The sequence below is a fragment of the Caloenas nicobarica genome, chromosome 11 (assembly GCF_036013445.1).
Source record: "Caloenas nicobarica isolate bCalNic1 chromosome 11, bCalNic1.hap1, whole genome shotgun sequence".
Classification (NCBI taxonomy): Eukaryota; Metazoa; Chordata; class Aves; order Columbiformes; family Columbidae; genus Caloenas; species Caloenas nicobarica.
This window is the reverse complement of record NC_088255.1, coordinates 3,924,680-3,940,190: the sequence shown is the minus strand read 5'-3', so window position 1 is coordinate 3,940,190 and position 15,511 is coordinate 3,924,680.

The window sequence follows — 15,511 nt, the reverse complement described above, 5'->3', positions numbered from 1 at the left end:
TGGGGTTTAATCGTACACTAAATGAAAGGGTGATTCCTCAGTATATTGACTATCTCATTCTTCAGTTCCTGAAAGCTGTGGCAGCCTCAGAAGATTATTCTTTAAAGCTCTTGCAAGGCTGGTTTATTGGTTAAGATTTGTTCTCAGTGTCAAAAAATAGTTTTTCTCATCTGCATGTGACATGGAAGATTCTGTCTTTAAGAAGAACGTGGAATGCTTGTATAATATGGGTTTCATGTTCTTAGGAACATCTTAGACTGTTGAGCTCATGAAGAAGCTGATTTCAACTGTGGATTTAGGTTTAGCTGTATCAGATGTTGCAGATGCTTACTCTGGCAAATACAGATCACTTCTTTGGGGGAGACTGTTAAGATGCTTCTGTCATTGCTGTGGCACTGAGCCAGGTTTACTTAAACTTTAGTGGGAAGCTCAGGCTTATTAATGCTGCTGCTTAGGTTTTGTTCTTCTTGGAAGGGCCTAATGACTTTTCTTCCTGCCTGGGTGATCCTCAGAGTCTGGTTTTGTCTTCTGAGCACTAATGGGAGGGGGGTAGCAATGCCAGTCCAACCTTGCAGACATCTGCTCTTATTGGGCATGGCTGTTACAGAATGGAAGAAGAAAAACGTGTGTATTCGTAGATACCAGATGACAGAGACTGAAGGACAGGAGGTTAACTGCGGTGTTGCCAGTCTGGTAGGTTTTCTTTCAGATACTAAGAAAGCTGGGATTCTGATTGAGGAAATGAGCTGATGAGGACCACAATAATTTATTGGTCAGAACAAGTATTAATTTGTACATTAAAATAAATGTGGTAGATATAAGAGATCAGTTGAAGACAACTGTGAGTTTACATGTTTTAAAAGCATCCTCATCTCCTAACCTTCAGTACTTCACCAAGCAGACTCGGCTCTGTCAAAGGCAGGGAACGGTTAACCAATCCAGCAACTTATAACTGCTGTAATTTAAACTACTGAATATACTTATTTTATAGTTAGGGAAACTGAAGCACAGAGGGATCAAGTGACCTACTAACATCTCCTAGTCAAGAAACAGCAGCACAAGTCCTTGAATTTGAGTGTTCTGAGGTCCCTCTCCTCTACTTCTTTTATTAGGTCATGTTGCTTCCTAGGATAACAACATGTTTGCGCAGTTTGGAAATGCAAGCTGTTTCTTTGCAGAAATATTACTGCAGAATGTTACAAAACTGGAGAAACACCGAGTCTGAAAACAGATTTAATTCTTGTTTTTAAAATGTAGCAAATGAGGTTTAAAAATATGAAAGGCTGCCAGTCTGCTGTTCTAGTTTAAGTATCTGGGTTGTGATTAGAAAAATATTAGAAATCTGCTGCCGATTTTCAGTGCTATTCCTCTGCTTGGGCAGCCTCACTGAAAAGGAGGTCTTGGTCCCCCAGATCCTGAAAGAGGAATTAAAATTATGTTTCTGCATTTCCTGTCATTAATTGTCTCATAAAGACCCTGAAATGTGCTTATGATGTCTATCACCAGCACATATGGAATGAAATTTTTCTGCAAAGAAATTAGATAGTCTCATTCTTTTGCCTCTGAATGTTTTCTAAATTGTCAGTACTGCAAAAGCAATTTTTCAAGTCACATTTCAAGCTGAACAGCCGAAGTCTCATTCCTTTCACATCCCATAAGCATTGTTGTTGTGGTTTTTGTTTGGTTGGTTTTGGTTTTTTTAAACTCAGTCCCAAGAAGCATCTTTCCATTTTCCTTTCCATTTTTCTGCTCCTTTTCTGCTCCATTTCCGCTCCTTGCCCCCAAGTTAAGGTGTTAAATTGTTCTTCGTTCAGAGCTAAATAATATGCCACTGGATGCTTTAATAGGCATGAAGATGCACTGACATGAGAGAGGCACTGTTCAGATGTTTTGCAATGCCTTGCTATTAAATTTTATGATGAAATATCTAGAAAAAGTGCCTGCTAACACTGTAGTAATTTTGAGTTGCACATGTTGAAAGCTGAGCAAATTGGAAAATTTTGCTTTTTTTGCAGTTGTGTTTAAAAAAGAAAAAAGCAAGCAAACAAAAACCCACCAAAAAAAGAAAAACCAACAACCCAAACCAAAACAAAAAGGCAGATCTTGCAGTCCTGAGGTCAGAATCCTACCGTTGGTACCATTTACTAGGTGGCCCAATTCTGGGGGTGGAATCGCTACGTTTGGCTCTGGTTGTTGTATACCTGTGTACTTACGTATAGCAGGTATTCCCTGTGCTAGGTGGGTTTGTGACTAAGAACAGCGAGCGATCCCTGGAGCTGGATCCTCCGTCTTGTTGCAGGAACCAGCCGGCTTCCTGGCGTTGACTTTGGCAGGAGCAGAAAGGCTTTGGAGCATTTCTGAAGAGTTTGTGCTTAGTCGCTGTAAATAAGGGTGTAGATGATGTGACCCTTCGTTCATAGCTTCTTGACTCCAACCCAGGGCAAGCTCCCAGTGGTGCCATGACACAGTAGTTCAGTTCTCGCTCCAGGAAGTGCATCTTCTGGCCTTGAGCTCAGCACTAGTGGCTGGGCTGCTCCTGCTCTGGTGGCAGCGGGGTGACCAACGGGGCTGGGGTGAGGTGGCACCAACACCAGCAGTAAAATACATGGCACTGTGAACGGGCTCCAAACGGATGAGACTGGCAAAAAGGTTAATGGCTTGTTCATGATACTACGTGTTGTGGTACTTTTGGGGCCGTACGTTAAATGAGTACTGGGATTATTCATGTGAAAAATTGTTTGGTTGGATTTGGTCTATAGTAATAGTTCAAACTGGGATTTCTTTTTTTTCCTTTTGAACATTTTTTTTTGGTTGTTGTTTTCTTTCTCTTCTTATTCCCTCGCCTATTCTGTTAATCAAAAATAAGAATTAGAGTATTTCCTGATGAAGTACAGTATGGGCATTCTGGTTCTCTACCTGGGCTGAAGTTTCTGTAGTATGAGATACAATCTTTTAGAGCAGCAGTCCTCAAACTGGCAAGAGCCAAATGTATGGAACAAGTGTTTTTATACTGTGTTTAATTTCTTCAAACTATTCCTTCTTCATCTAGGAAAGACAGTTGAAAAAAATCTTCTATAATATATTTTGGTACTGTGTCAATCAACCTTGTAATGCTTTTCAATTCGTCTTTTAAATTTCTACCGAGAAAACGAATTTCAGTAGCTAAATGATTGCAGGTTATCTTAGTATCTGTCTGCTTTTCTGGCAGAGCAACAGAGGTCACCAACATTTCTGGGTCGTGGACATAAGCACAAGACATCTTAAATATAACACTTTTTTATTCTGTTATTGTTTTGTTCGATGCTTGAATTCAGTTTTGTGCCTGTACTCCACACTCCTTGAAGCTGCAGTTTGTACCAAAGACTTGCTAAGAAAAAGGGGACATGTCTCTCTGCTTAATATAACACGAAGTCACTGCATATAGTGTCCTGGCATGCATGTAATTGCCTGTAGCTTTCTAATGATAAAGGCAGTTTCACATGAGAAAAATCTACATTGATCCTAGTCCTGATTTACATATTACTTCTTTTTAAAAAAAAAGATCAGCATAGATAAAAGTCCTGATCAATGATCCCAGCTCCTTTTTTTTTTTTTTTTTTTTTTTTTTTAAATAGCTTCCATTTTGGTGCAGTGCAGTACAGACTTTTGGTTTAAGCGGCTGAATTGATATTCTGAGCAGCGAGTAAGGCAGGATGACGGAGCAGCAGCACCGCTGCTCCCGGCAGCGCTGGGGGGGTGCGCTCCTCACACCTGCCCCTCTGCCCCAGGCTCCGCAAGTCACCAACCGCTGCTGCCACAGGACGCTAGAGAAAACGTTCCAGCCGCTCTGTGTGCCGTTTTATACGTACTTCAAGAGAAACGTGGTATTATTCTGTGTTTAGTCACTATCAGTGTTGAATAGTTCGAGGTACAGAATTTGAAGTTGCAGTTTGAACGCGGTACGTGTGCTGATCACTGCTCACTTTCAAAAAAATGAGCTATTACACAATGTTGTGCTTTTTAAAGGACTGATCCCTCTTATTTTTAGTACTTCATTTTTTTTTTTTTTTTTTTTGCAGAACCGTAAGTGGATTCCATTGAAAAAGCCTTTTACATTTCAGAATCCTGCATGTGCTAGTAATTCAAATAACAGGTAGATTTTATTTTTTTTTAAAGAAATAACACAGAATTAGATGGTAAGAAGCTCTAAATAAAATGCCCTGGTTTCATTTGTTGTAATGAGGACTAGCTCTTTATGTTGAGGGCGGGGAGGAAAAAGAAAAGGGGGCAGAAAGCTACTCCAACATGCATGTCTGGTTTTACAGCCTATGCTGATGCGACCACATCAGATTAATCAGGAGGATATTTTGTGTGCTTCTCCTGGATGGGTTTTAGATTTCTGGAAGGCGTGACAGAAACACAGATACAACAAAACGTCACAGCCCTGCACTAATTTTTTCATCTTTTCATTATAAACAACGTTGTTCTTACATAAACGGAGTGCAAGAGAGGGAGAGCCAGCTGTATCTTTGCAAAAGGTGATTATGGAGTAATTTGTAGGAGAGATGTTTGTTGCATTTGCTGTCAAAGGTGTAATTAGTTCCCAAAGCCAGCAGCCATCGGGCACTGGCGGGGTCAGACCCGGCCCCCCCGCCCCGCTCCGGGCGTCATTGCCCCCCCGGCCCCTCGCCCCGCTTCGTGCCCCCCCTTCCTTCCCAGCGCCAGCGCCAGGGCTTGACAGCCCTCGTCCTTGAAGCTTTCTCCCGTTTCTGAGCAAGTGGCATATTCCTGGTAGTTTGCCATCTTCCGTTTCTGCCGTTATCCCAGGGGAGGCATTAAAATCACAAACAACAACATGGTGGTTCAGTCCATTTCTCTCCCCCGGCGCCGCTCGCTCTCCCCGCTCTGCCCGCCGCTCGCTCTCCCCGTTCGGCCCCCGCGGGCCGGCCCCATGCTCCTGCGCGCGGGGGGCGCGGGGCTGGGGCAGAGCCCCCGCGCCCCCCCGGCCCCCCCCGCCGCCCGCGGGGTGGTACAGTCTGCAGAGCCGCTCCGCTCATGCAGCGCAGCCCCGCCAGCCCTTCCCATGCCCGACCGCGATCCCTCCGCTGGGTAACCGAAACCTGGGTGGATTTGTGATGATATCTTAGCCAAGTAAGTAGCGACATCCACAGCATGGGAATAATAATAATAATAATAACAACAATAAAAAAAGGAAATCTTTCCCCTTTCCGTTCTGAGCTTGTTTATTTGGCAATTTGCTTCTCGTGGAGGTGCAAGCTGGTGAGAAAATGGTGTGGAGACTGGGGCTGAGGGATGCGCTGGGTTTGGTTCGTGCCCTGTGAATCTCTGCAAAGGTAAATGCTGCAACTTCTGGGGATTATTCTGTAAGGTCAAACAGGAGCTGCAGAGCTGAAAGGCACGCTTGCGTCAGAAATCATTCACTCAGACTTTGTAGGTCGAAAATTCAGTATCATCTCGTTTTATGAACAGACGTGCTTGATTTTGATTAAATCTGTTGTTTGGTGATGAGGAAGACACGTGGATGAGATTTTGCTTTTATCATTGCTGGTAAGAATCAGATGTGCCTTTTTTCTTTCAGAAGTGCAGAAAAGATGCTCAAATATGAGCAGTACAGTTGACTTTTTTTTTTCCTTAACTTTAATGTTCTCTTATGATAGACAAAGACATATCTTGCTAGCAGAATATGTAGTCCTCTACTGAGTTTATTTATAGAGCTGCTTATAGTTTTCCAATGTATATGTTTAAAAGTAGAGGGCACACAGATTAAAGCAACCCGAACATTGCCTTTCTGTTGAAGTAGATTAGAAAATACTGTTAAAGAAACAGGGAATTTTATGTAATTTCTTTTCAGCATGCATGATGTTTCCTATGGTAAGGTGGGGAAAGGCTTCCTGTGGTCTATGGGATAACAACTACAAATTCTGACAGATGGATTTTTAGTGGTGTGGTTTGGGGTTGGTTTATTTTTGGTTTTTGTTTTTTTGTTTTGTTTTGGGTTTTTTTTAATTATTTTTTTTTCTAAAGAAGAGTCGACTCTAAACCCCTGAATGCTGCATAGGAATGCTTTTGGCTGTTCATGAAACAGGCAACGATTTACCAGAAGCCATAAGATTACAGGAGTCCTTTCCTATTATGTAAAGGGAGGCTCTGTGCGTTTGCTCCCTGCCTGTGGCTCTGGCAGCTCCTCTGCCCGGTGGTCCCGGCAGCTCTTCCCACCCCATCCCCTGGGTGCGCTGGGCAGTTGCTGCGTCCTGCCCCGCGGCCCCAGCCCTGCTGGGACCATGGCCCTGGCCACTCCGGGGGCATTTCAGCAGGCAGGAGCAGATGCTTAGCCAGGTACTCCCCACACCTTCGGGAAGGTAAGTACTGAAGTTGCAAACAGGGAATGTGGGTTATTTCGTGGTAAAACTGTTCGTTTTACCGTTCACATGCACGCAAAGAGCTGCACGCTTATTAGGACTCCTGGTCGTTTGACCTCCTGATTGCGTTCTGGTGGGGACTCTGGCAAAGGATTGCAGAGATATTACACAACTTGGGGTGTTTGAAAGAGAGCTTAATATGGAAAAATTATGCTTTTATTGCTGGGATTTGCCACTAATATTCGATATATGCAGTCTGAAATTGATAATGAGGGCTTTTTGTTAGTCGTTGCTTAGTAAAAGGAGATTACAGATCTACCTCATAGTCCACTCGTGGGGTGTTTTTGGTTTTTTGGGGTTTTTTTTAAATGTTGAGATGCATTCCTGATTAGCATTTAATTTGTGAGAGCTCGTCCATATGCATGACTGGCTCTTGTACCTTGCTCTGAAATAACTGTTTGACTCAGGTATCCAGCAGGTCTTTGATCCCGTGCAGCTTTTACTTTGGTCATCTTCCTCTCATATAAACCCAAACTGCTACTTATGAAGAAGCATTTAATATTTTCCCTGTAGTGCCGGTAAAATGAATAAGTTTTGTGAATAAGGCAGTAAAATAAGGCTTGTAGATAAGTTGTCTATAGTAATGCAGCATGAATATTTTTTATTTATTTGTGTGTGTCCCCTTTTTCATCCTTTGCATGTATCTATCTTCATTTCTGTGGAAAATCGATTTTGGCCCAGCACATCAGTGGTAAATATACTTGCATTTTCATAGAAAAGGTCATTTTTTTTTCTTTTCTGTTGCAAATCAAAACTGAATGATATTTCTCATGCTTTCTGCATACATAAAAAGGTTTCATGCATGTATATTGATACAGCCTGAAAGAGTTTCATGCTTCTCAGTAGGATTACAGGTTACAGAAGACACGATAATGATGAACTAGGTATCATACTGTTCGCTTAAGAGCTTCCATTAAGTGACTTTCGTGACAGCTTTTTCCTTATAAATTTCATCTCATGTCTCTAGGAAACAGTTTTGAAGAATTATTTTTTTTCCCCTTTCATCTTGCCCCAGCATTTAAAATACCCAGCTTATATTTTCTAGTGCTGTCGAATTTGGGATGCAAACAGTTTTTTAATTATACTAAATATAAAAATATATATATATATTCCTGTCTGAATACTGACAATGTAAGCATACATTTGGCTAATATGTAAGAATGTTGCAAGTGTTTTCACTTATTCTCATCCTGCAGTTCATGTTTTCAAATGTCAGTTGTGTATGTAGTGATTCCTTCTTGCATTTTGAAATAAATGTAGAAGTCATGACCTTGTAACTATCTCACACTCGCTGAAACCCCATTACACTGCAGTAGGACTCCAGCAGCTGATAGTTCTGTAAATTGAACCTACCTCCTTTTAATAAATGTAAATACTTTCACAGGTTGGGCTTAAAATCATGTTCTGGAGGGAAGAAAGTGATTTATTTGAGTCACTCAGATGTGGAACCGTGTAGAGAATAAGCTTGCCTTTTGCCAGATTTTTCATTATGTTTTCAAGGAGAGACAAAGAAGGATATTACAGTTCACTGGAATTTAGCAAGGATTGCTAAGCCTTTCTGGCTGATTGTTGAACAAAAGTTAATTGCATTCTTATTATATATTATTGATCCCGCGGTCCCTTCCAGCCTGGTATTCTACCATTCTGTGATTATCTGACCAAATGAAAAACGCCTCGCGATTAAAATTACACATTTCTGACTAATTTTAATAAGTCGATTGGAAAAAGGGTTAAACAATAAAGCTAAGGATGTTTATGATTAAATCACCTCCTTCTGGAGAGGTGTTTTTTGGTTAATTCCCTTATGAAAATGCGTTGCTAAAGCTGAAGACTGTCTCTCTCATGGTCTTGTTAAGAGCCTTTCCTTGTTGAGCCCGGAAGGTAGCGGTGAGTGGGCTCTGAAGGGGCTCCTGGCAGGATGGAGCAGCAGAGCTCGGTGTGAGCAGGAGAGTTCTGCTGCCTCTGCAGCACCTGCAGTCCCGGCCTCGGCCTCGCCAGCAGGAACCCTCCGCTTGCGGTCCATCCCAGGGCCAGAGGATACACAGGAGGGATGCTCCAGACCGTAAGACTGTAAAGAATTTATCCTTGGATGTCACCTATATATACAGCGTGTTCAAAGATAATATGGCCTTAGTGGAACAGTTGCATAATAGAACAGTATTTCTTCCTGGGTAGGTTATGTTTTGTATGCTAGATTTTTTTTATGTGCAATTATATATTGCAAGTATAGATAACTAAAGGATATGTAGGCTTTCGTAGGTTATATAAATATGTAGGCATTGATTTCATCTATAAAGCAATGAAGATGATCAATAGCATTTTATTCTGATTTTTATTTTAAAGTTTGGTGCCTTGTGTACAAAACATAAGCATACGATACAATTTTAAGAGCTGTAGCTTTTTTCTTTGAAGTTTTACTGGTTTTACTGATGTCTAGGGGGAAAAGCATGCTTTTTGTGTTATTTTTCTTGATTTATGATCTTATTTTGTGTATTAAAACTGGAGATCTGCAGTTAAAGAAAGAGAATCAATTTATAATAAAAAGGATGGGAATTAAGCATATTTTATAATAGCCCAGTAATAGGAAAGCTGTTCTAAGAGGCTGGCATCACTGTAAAATGCAGGACATTTTCCTTTACAACACTGCAGATGGGTGAAATGTGAAGACTCAGAAGTGATGTGGCATGCCTGCTTAAATATCAGACTTCGCATAGTTGAGAAATGGTAACCAAGTTACAAAATACTTCCCTTCTACCACATCATATATGGACAAGTTCATCCTGTTGGTAATATGTTTTCTCTTGTTTTTAAAGTAGCCATTGCAGCATTAAAGCATCTTAAGGTTGTGCACCAAGCTATCAGAGAAATCCTAGAGGCAGTTCATGTGAAATCCTGGCAGAGGACCAGCAGAAATCATTGTGATTTAGTTGAAAGAGTTTGTGCATTTTTCCCCGTTGTCTCCTTTCCACACACGGTGAAGGTGAAATGGATGGAGAAGGCAGCTGAGTCACAGAATCCCACAACAGCTGTGGTTGGGAGGCACCTCTGGAGATCGTCCAGTCCAACCTCCCCTGCCCAAAGTGGAGTCACCTAGAGCAGCTTGCTCAGCGCTATTTCCACTCAGGTTCTGAGTATCTCTGCGGATGGAGACTCCACAACCTCTCTGGGAAACCTGTGCTAGTGTTTGACCACCCTCACAGTTTTCTTGTCTTTAAATGGAATTTTCCGTTGCTTTGCCCTCGTTGCTTTTTTGCCTTTTACTGGGCGCCACTGAGAAGAGCCTGGCTCCATCTTCTTTACTCGCTCCCATCAGGTATTTATACACATTGATAAGGTCCCCCTGAGCCTCCTTTTCTCCAGGCCAAACAGTCCCAGTTTTCTCAACCTCCAACTCGCGTGCCACGTGCTCCAGTCCTTTTATCGTCTTTGCATCCCTTTATTTGACTTGGTCTGGGAAGTCCATGTCTCTCTTGCACTGGGAGCCCAGCAGCAGACGCAGCACTCCAGATGTCTCAGCAGCGCTGCGTGGTTGGGAAGGCTGCCGTCCTTCGGCATGCTGGCACGCTGTCTAATGCAGCCTGGGAGGCTGGTTGCCACCTTTGCTTTGAGGACACGTCGCTGGCTCATGGTCAACTTTGGGTCTCCCAGGAACCCCAGGGCCTTTTCTGCAGAGCAGCTTTCCAGCCAGCTGGCCCCCAGCCTGTCCTGCCTGGGATTGTTCTTCCCCAGGGGCAGAAGTTTGCACCCCGAGGTTCCTGCACCTCGTTGCTGCAGCCCACCGAGGCCCCTCTGCCAGGCAGCTCCACCAGCTGGTGTTACCAACCCCACCTCCCCATTTCGTATCATCTGTCGACTTGCAGAGGATGCACTCGGTTGTATCATCCAGGTCATTAATAAAGACACTTGGCTATTGCATTGCAAGAAGTCACTTGGAAGGAGAGGATTAAACCTGGAACTGCACATTTAAGATTTAGTCCAGAACGGAAGCACCGTGTTAGTAGAAAATGCCAAAATATGGCAAATAACCTGGATACATTTACAATTAAGAGTGTGGAAGTTGCAATATTGGAGTCAAATACATTGCATCAGCAATGCACTTTGGTACGTATATAAACTTTTTTGAGGACAAAAAAGGAAAATCAATGATTTGGGTTTACTAAAAGCTTATTTTATATATTAAAGAATGAAGACTCACAGCTGATGAAGTAATTTCAATTGATAATTTCGTTCACTGCATTTCAATTAAAGTGAGTTAAAAATAAAACCATATGAAATGAATTAAAAATAAAATGAGTTTTAGTCCAATATGATTTGAATCTTGCTGAAAAATCTATCACACAAAATGAAGCAGCAGCATAGGGAAGATGCTTATCTGTTAGATGTTGGGAAAGAAATATTTCAGTAGAGCTGTCTCCTGTCCTGTTCACCGGCCTTCCTAACTCCTGACCTCTGGAAATGAGTTATGCATTTTAAATAAATGACACTGCTCATATATACACATAGTCTGAGAAGATTTTTACTTAGACAAGAGCTGTCTTCAGTATGATAAGTTATCTTCTGTGCTCTTATTTGAATTGTGCTCTGTAGTGCAATTCAGAGCAAACTTTGTACCTCGGTTTAGGATGAGATACAGCATTTTAAATGTCTCCAAGGATTCGTCCCTCCGTATACCCCAGCCAAAGTTCAATGAAACAATTCCCACCTTGCTAGAGACAACAGCTTACCACAATTTTAAAACAGTGGTTAAATTGCCCTGTGGGTTCATTTAACAATTATTCTAGGTGAAAGTTAAGTCCCTGTGCATAGTAGCATAGCACTGTCAATTGATAATAGAATGGGAATTTTATACTGGCCTTTAAACATAAGGTCAGATAGAGTCAGTTTTAAGTGTTCTGGGAAAAGTGTAGGTAGAAATACCTCAAACTTTTTCCATTAGCCAACGAGCCAATTGAAGCTGAGCCGGTGCATGCAGAAATGTAGGCTCCTGCTGACCAGGATTAAGAACTTGCTGTCAGGGTGAACATCCTCTGCCCAGGAGCACGGTGTCAGCCAGATGTCACAGGTGAGGCAGGCAATGACACCCCACTCTGGATGGGGAGATTGGGATTTAGTCAAGATCCAACAAGTTTAGAGCTTTTACCTTACTTGGTCTCACTCACAGGCTGTCGTAGGCATCCCCTGGCATTTGTCTCCACGCGTCTCTCAGAACTCCAGTATCTTGCCTTACTTCCAGGGTCTTTTGTCCAGTTTTCACTTTTTTTATCCCAGGCACCCTTTTTTTCCCTGAGACCACTTCTTTGGGGAGCACTTTTGTTCAGCCTCTTCTTCTGGAACGTGAGGGTCTCAGTTTTCCAAACCTCAATAGTCTCTGTGCGGAAGGACAACGTGTGATCAAACTCTTTGGGACTGCTGTCTTATGTCTCTTCATTACTCAGTTGTCCCACTGTTATTTAGTCCAGATGTTATCAAAATTTGCAACTTGCCCATCCAGGTTGCAACCAGCAAGAAGGAGGCTTATGCATGACAGTCAAACAGCTTTGGGCATATTTACAGCCTCCTACATATCCAATTATCTGCTGCGTTCTGCATTTAAGCCATTTTTCACCCACAACTGTAGCACACTTCTCCACAAATAGCAATGGTGAGGACCTCTATTCTTGTTGCCTTTATTGCCTCAGGCTATTGCCTTTTGAAAACAGACATTGCCATGCCCAGTCTCTGTTGCAGAAGGTTTCTGTGTGTTAGTGGACCCTGATAAGAGTTACTTTACGGAAGTACGGTGACTGTTTCTTTTGGCATGTGCGATATATGTTGTTTGTCTTACAGGGTGGATGAATATATTGTAATGGTCATGTTCAGCATCTGACTAACCTTGACACAAACGCTCGTGCTGATGAAGCGCAATAAAAATACGCTGCTACGGTTGCAACTTGTCTTTCAGAATGGTACACGTTGTGTCACACAGGTAATCAGAAGAGAACAGTGTTCCCATTAAACTGTTCCAGCCTCCTTGGGAAATGCGTGGGCTGTTAGGAGGCAGCATTGATTTGTGTCCTTTGTAAGGCAGTTTAGGAAGAAACCGTTGTCCTGACTGAGGACAACTATTTAATTTTACACTGCATGCTTATGACATTCCTTTCCTCTGCTTGAATTACAATGAAGATTTTGCATGTTGTTCTAAAAATATATCAAGTGATGTTTGATATTAAGGGACCAGTGAAATGCAATTGCAATTAAATGATGATTTCCTGTTGCTTTTCACAATGAAATGAGACTGTCATCCTCCCTCCCTCCTGTACTTCAAGGAATACCTATTTATGAACAGTTTAGCTAACCTGGGAAATTCAAAGAAGAATTGTGCACAACTTCCTAGATGCAGTGCAAGTTGTGCGCTACCCAAGGACCCATTTGCATTATGGTAGGACTCATTGCCTCTGTAACACCGTAGCGGTAAATTGTTATGCAGAGAACTGCAGATTAAATGGTAGTGCTAAATCAGCCTTACTGAATAAGATGGCTGAAAACACCATGAGAACAAACTCTTGGAGCAGGAAGATTACAGAAGTAATGGTATGCTTAATTTGCATGCAATATACCCCCCAGCTTCCCATATAGGCTTGGGGGCAAACTCTTCATTTTGCAGGTTATTTTCCTTGGTTTGTACTAAACGTTTGGTGGCTCTCTCATCCCTGTACAGCCGTAGTTTGCATGAGGCAGGACAGAGCTCCTTGTCGCGGAGGGGCACGGCAGGGGCAGCTGCCTGCTGGGGCTGGCGTCCACCTGCAGGAACACAGGAGGACCGCCCTCAGATTTCTCTTGCAGCGTTAAGAATCCCCCTTCAGGACACAGGGGGTTTGAGCTGATGTTTTATTACTCAGCATACGTAGGGAGCTGCTGGTCCCCAGGGCACTCGGTTTACATGTACGCTCCACTGTTTGCAGAATCCTCTGTTCATTTCATTTTTGAATCTTGTCTTGGTCCATCCAAAATAGTGTTGATTGTATTTGTCTGCTCTGCGTAGTGCTTAAATATGAGAGATAACTGTAGAAAGTGGAGGGGTAGAGTTTATTTATTAATACGTGTTTGGACTGAAGTGGGAAGACGAAAGAGGAGAGTCTGTCTTCTCCAGGAGTATGTGATGCAACAGTAGGTGACGTGTAGATAGAGACCACTGGGCTGTGTGTCACACGAAGGTCCTTCAATGGGCAGGTGGCCCAGGGCTGGTCACAGACTTGACCTTGGGGAAGGGACAGGGTGCTAATAGAGACAAATTGTGCTCAGACCACTAAAAAAGCTACTCTTTGCAAAGATTGAATTGCTGTCTGTTTCTTTGGTTATCATCTTATGAATCTTAATATAACTGTTCATTTTAAGGAACTATAGTTACTATGCCATTCCCTACCTTGGTATGGATCCTCCCCCTCCTCCAAAGCGATGTTTACAGAATAATTAAAAAGGAACCAAGAACCTGAGGAAGGATCATATAAAATCTGCAATGCAGAAATAGAATTATGTATTTATCTGGCTTCTCCTGTAGACAGATGCTTAATATTGTACCAACTACAGGGTTTATAGCTTGGTATATCATTAAGGTTCACTGTAACTCTAATGTGAAAAGATAATAAATTAAGTGTCCTCTTCCTTGCCCTTGTCCTCCTTTTGCTAGTTTAGGAATATACTTAGAAGTTTTAATCTGAAAACATGGTTCTGATACTAGAACTGAAGATGGAAAGAAATGAAAGAGAAAATGGAAGACATCTGAAGTGATTTTTTTTCTTGAATCTTTTGAAGTGTTAAAATTGAGTGCACAAGGTCTTAACATACAAGTCTCATTTACATATCTTCTTTCGGATTAGGAAGGTATCTTTAAAAATATTGCTAGGAAAGTATTTTGGGAAATTATTTTTTTTCACTTGTTGGAGAAAACGAGAATATACTTTCTTAACTGGGTCCATTTCCTTCTAAGGAAATCTTGTTCCCCTCCTTCATCTTCTCTGGAGTAGATGAAAGCTGCAGATAGAGGACATGTTATTTTTAAAGTTTTTGTTATCAATAAGGTAAGTAGTAGTACTTTTGGAGCTTTAATGGCCAAACCCTGAGGGAAGGATAATTACAATGTTTAAAATGAAACTGAATGAGAATGCTACAAAAGAACAAACGATACAGTAATTAGAAATATGCATACGTATAATTACCTTAAAACTTTATATTGGGAGACAGTACCACTGATCTCACTCCTGAGATCCTCTTGCTTGTGATCAGTAGGAGTCAAAGAAGATTTGGGTCTATGATTCTGTATAAAGCGTCTGTGCTGTACTTATTACATGAAATGAAATATAATGCTTAACCCTACTCTCTCTAGGCAGAGGCGCGACCCAGGCAGGGGTTGCGACGCTGCTGTAAAAACTGAAGGGATACGCTGTGTGCTGAAACTGGTAACGCAGAAACTGGAAACTCCGCAAAAGATTTTCTGCTAATTAGGACAGTTTTCATTTTGAACCTTGCTTGAGAAGAATTCTGACCATTGCTGGATTACAAGTGGATAAATCCTTTGACACAGAAAATACATATGTGTGTGTATATACATGTATATGTGTGTGTATATATATATACATATCTGTAAAAGCACCCCAAATAGAGAGTAGTTGCTATAAAATCCTTTTGTTGTTTAGTTTACTGTGTAGTTTAATTCCATTCAAAGTTATTCTTTCAGTGGTTGACTTGAAAACAATAGCAATTTAGTCCTCCCTCCCACACACAAGATCCACTCCCTTCCTCAGTAGGTCTTGTTGGGCTTTACAACTAGTTCTCTAGAAACGTTCGCTCCAGCTGCCAGATCCTGCTGTTCAGGAGTTCCCCTCCGCAGTGCCAGCAACACGGTGCTGCATTTGTCTGCATTTCGCATTTGTTCTGTGGTGAACACAGAGCCTCAGAGCTTGAGCTCTTAGTTAATGCAGAATTTTATATGGATTTGATTTTTCTCTCCCATGGCTCTGACTTTTTATAGCAACCAAGTCCCACTACAGTAATAAAAAGACAAATATGGGAACACTTGTGATTGCTTGAGATAAAAAATTCTCGGGAGCTGTGGA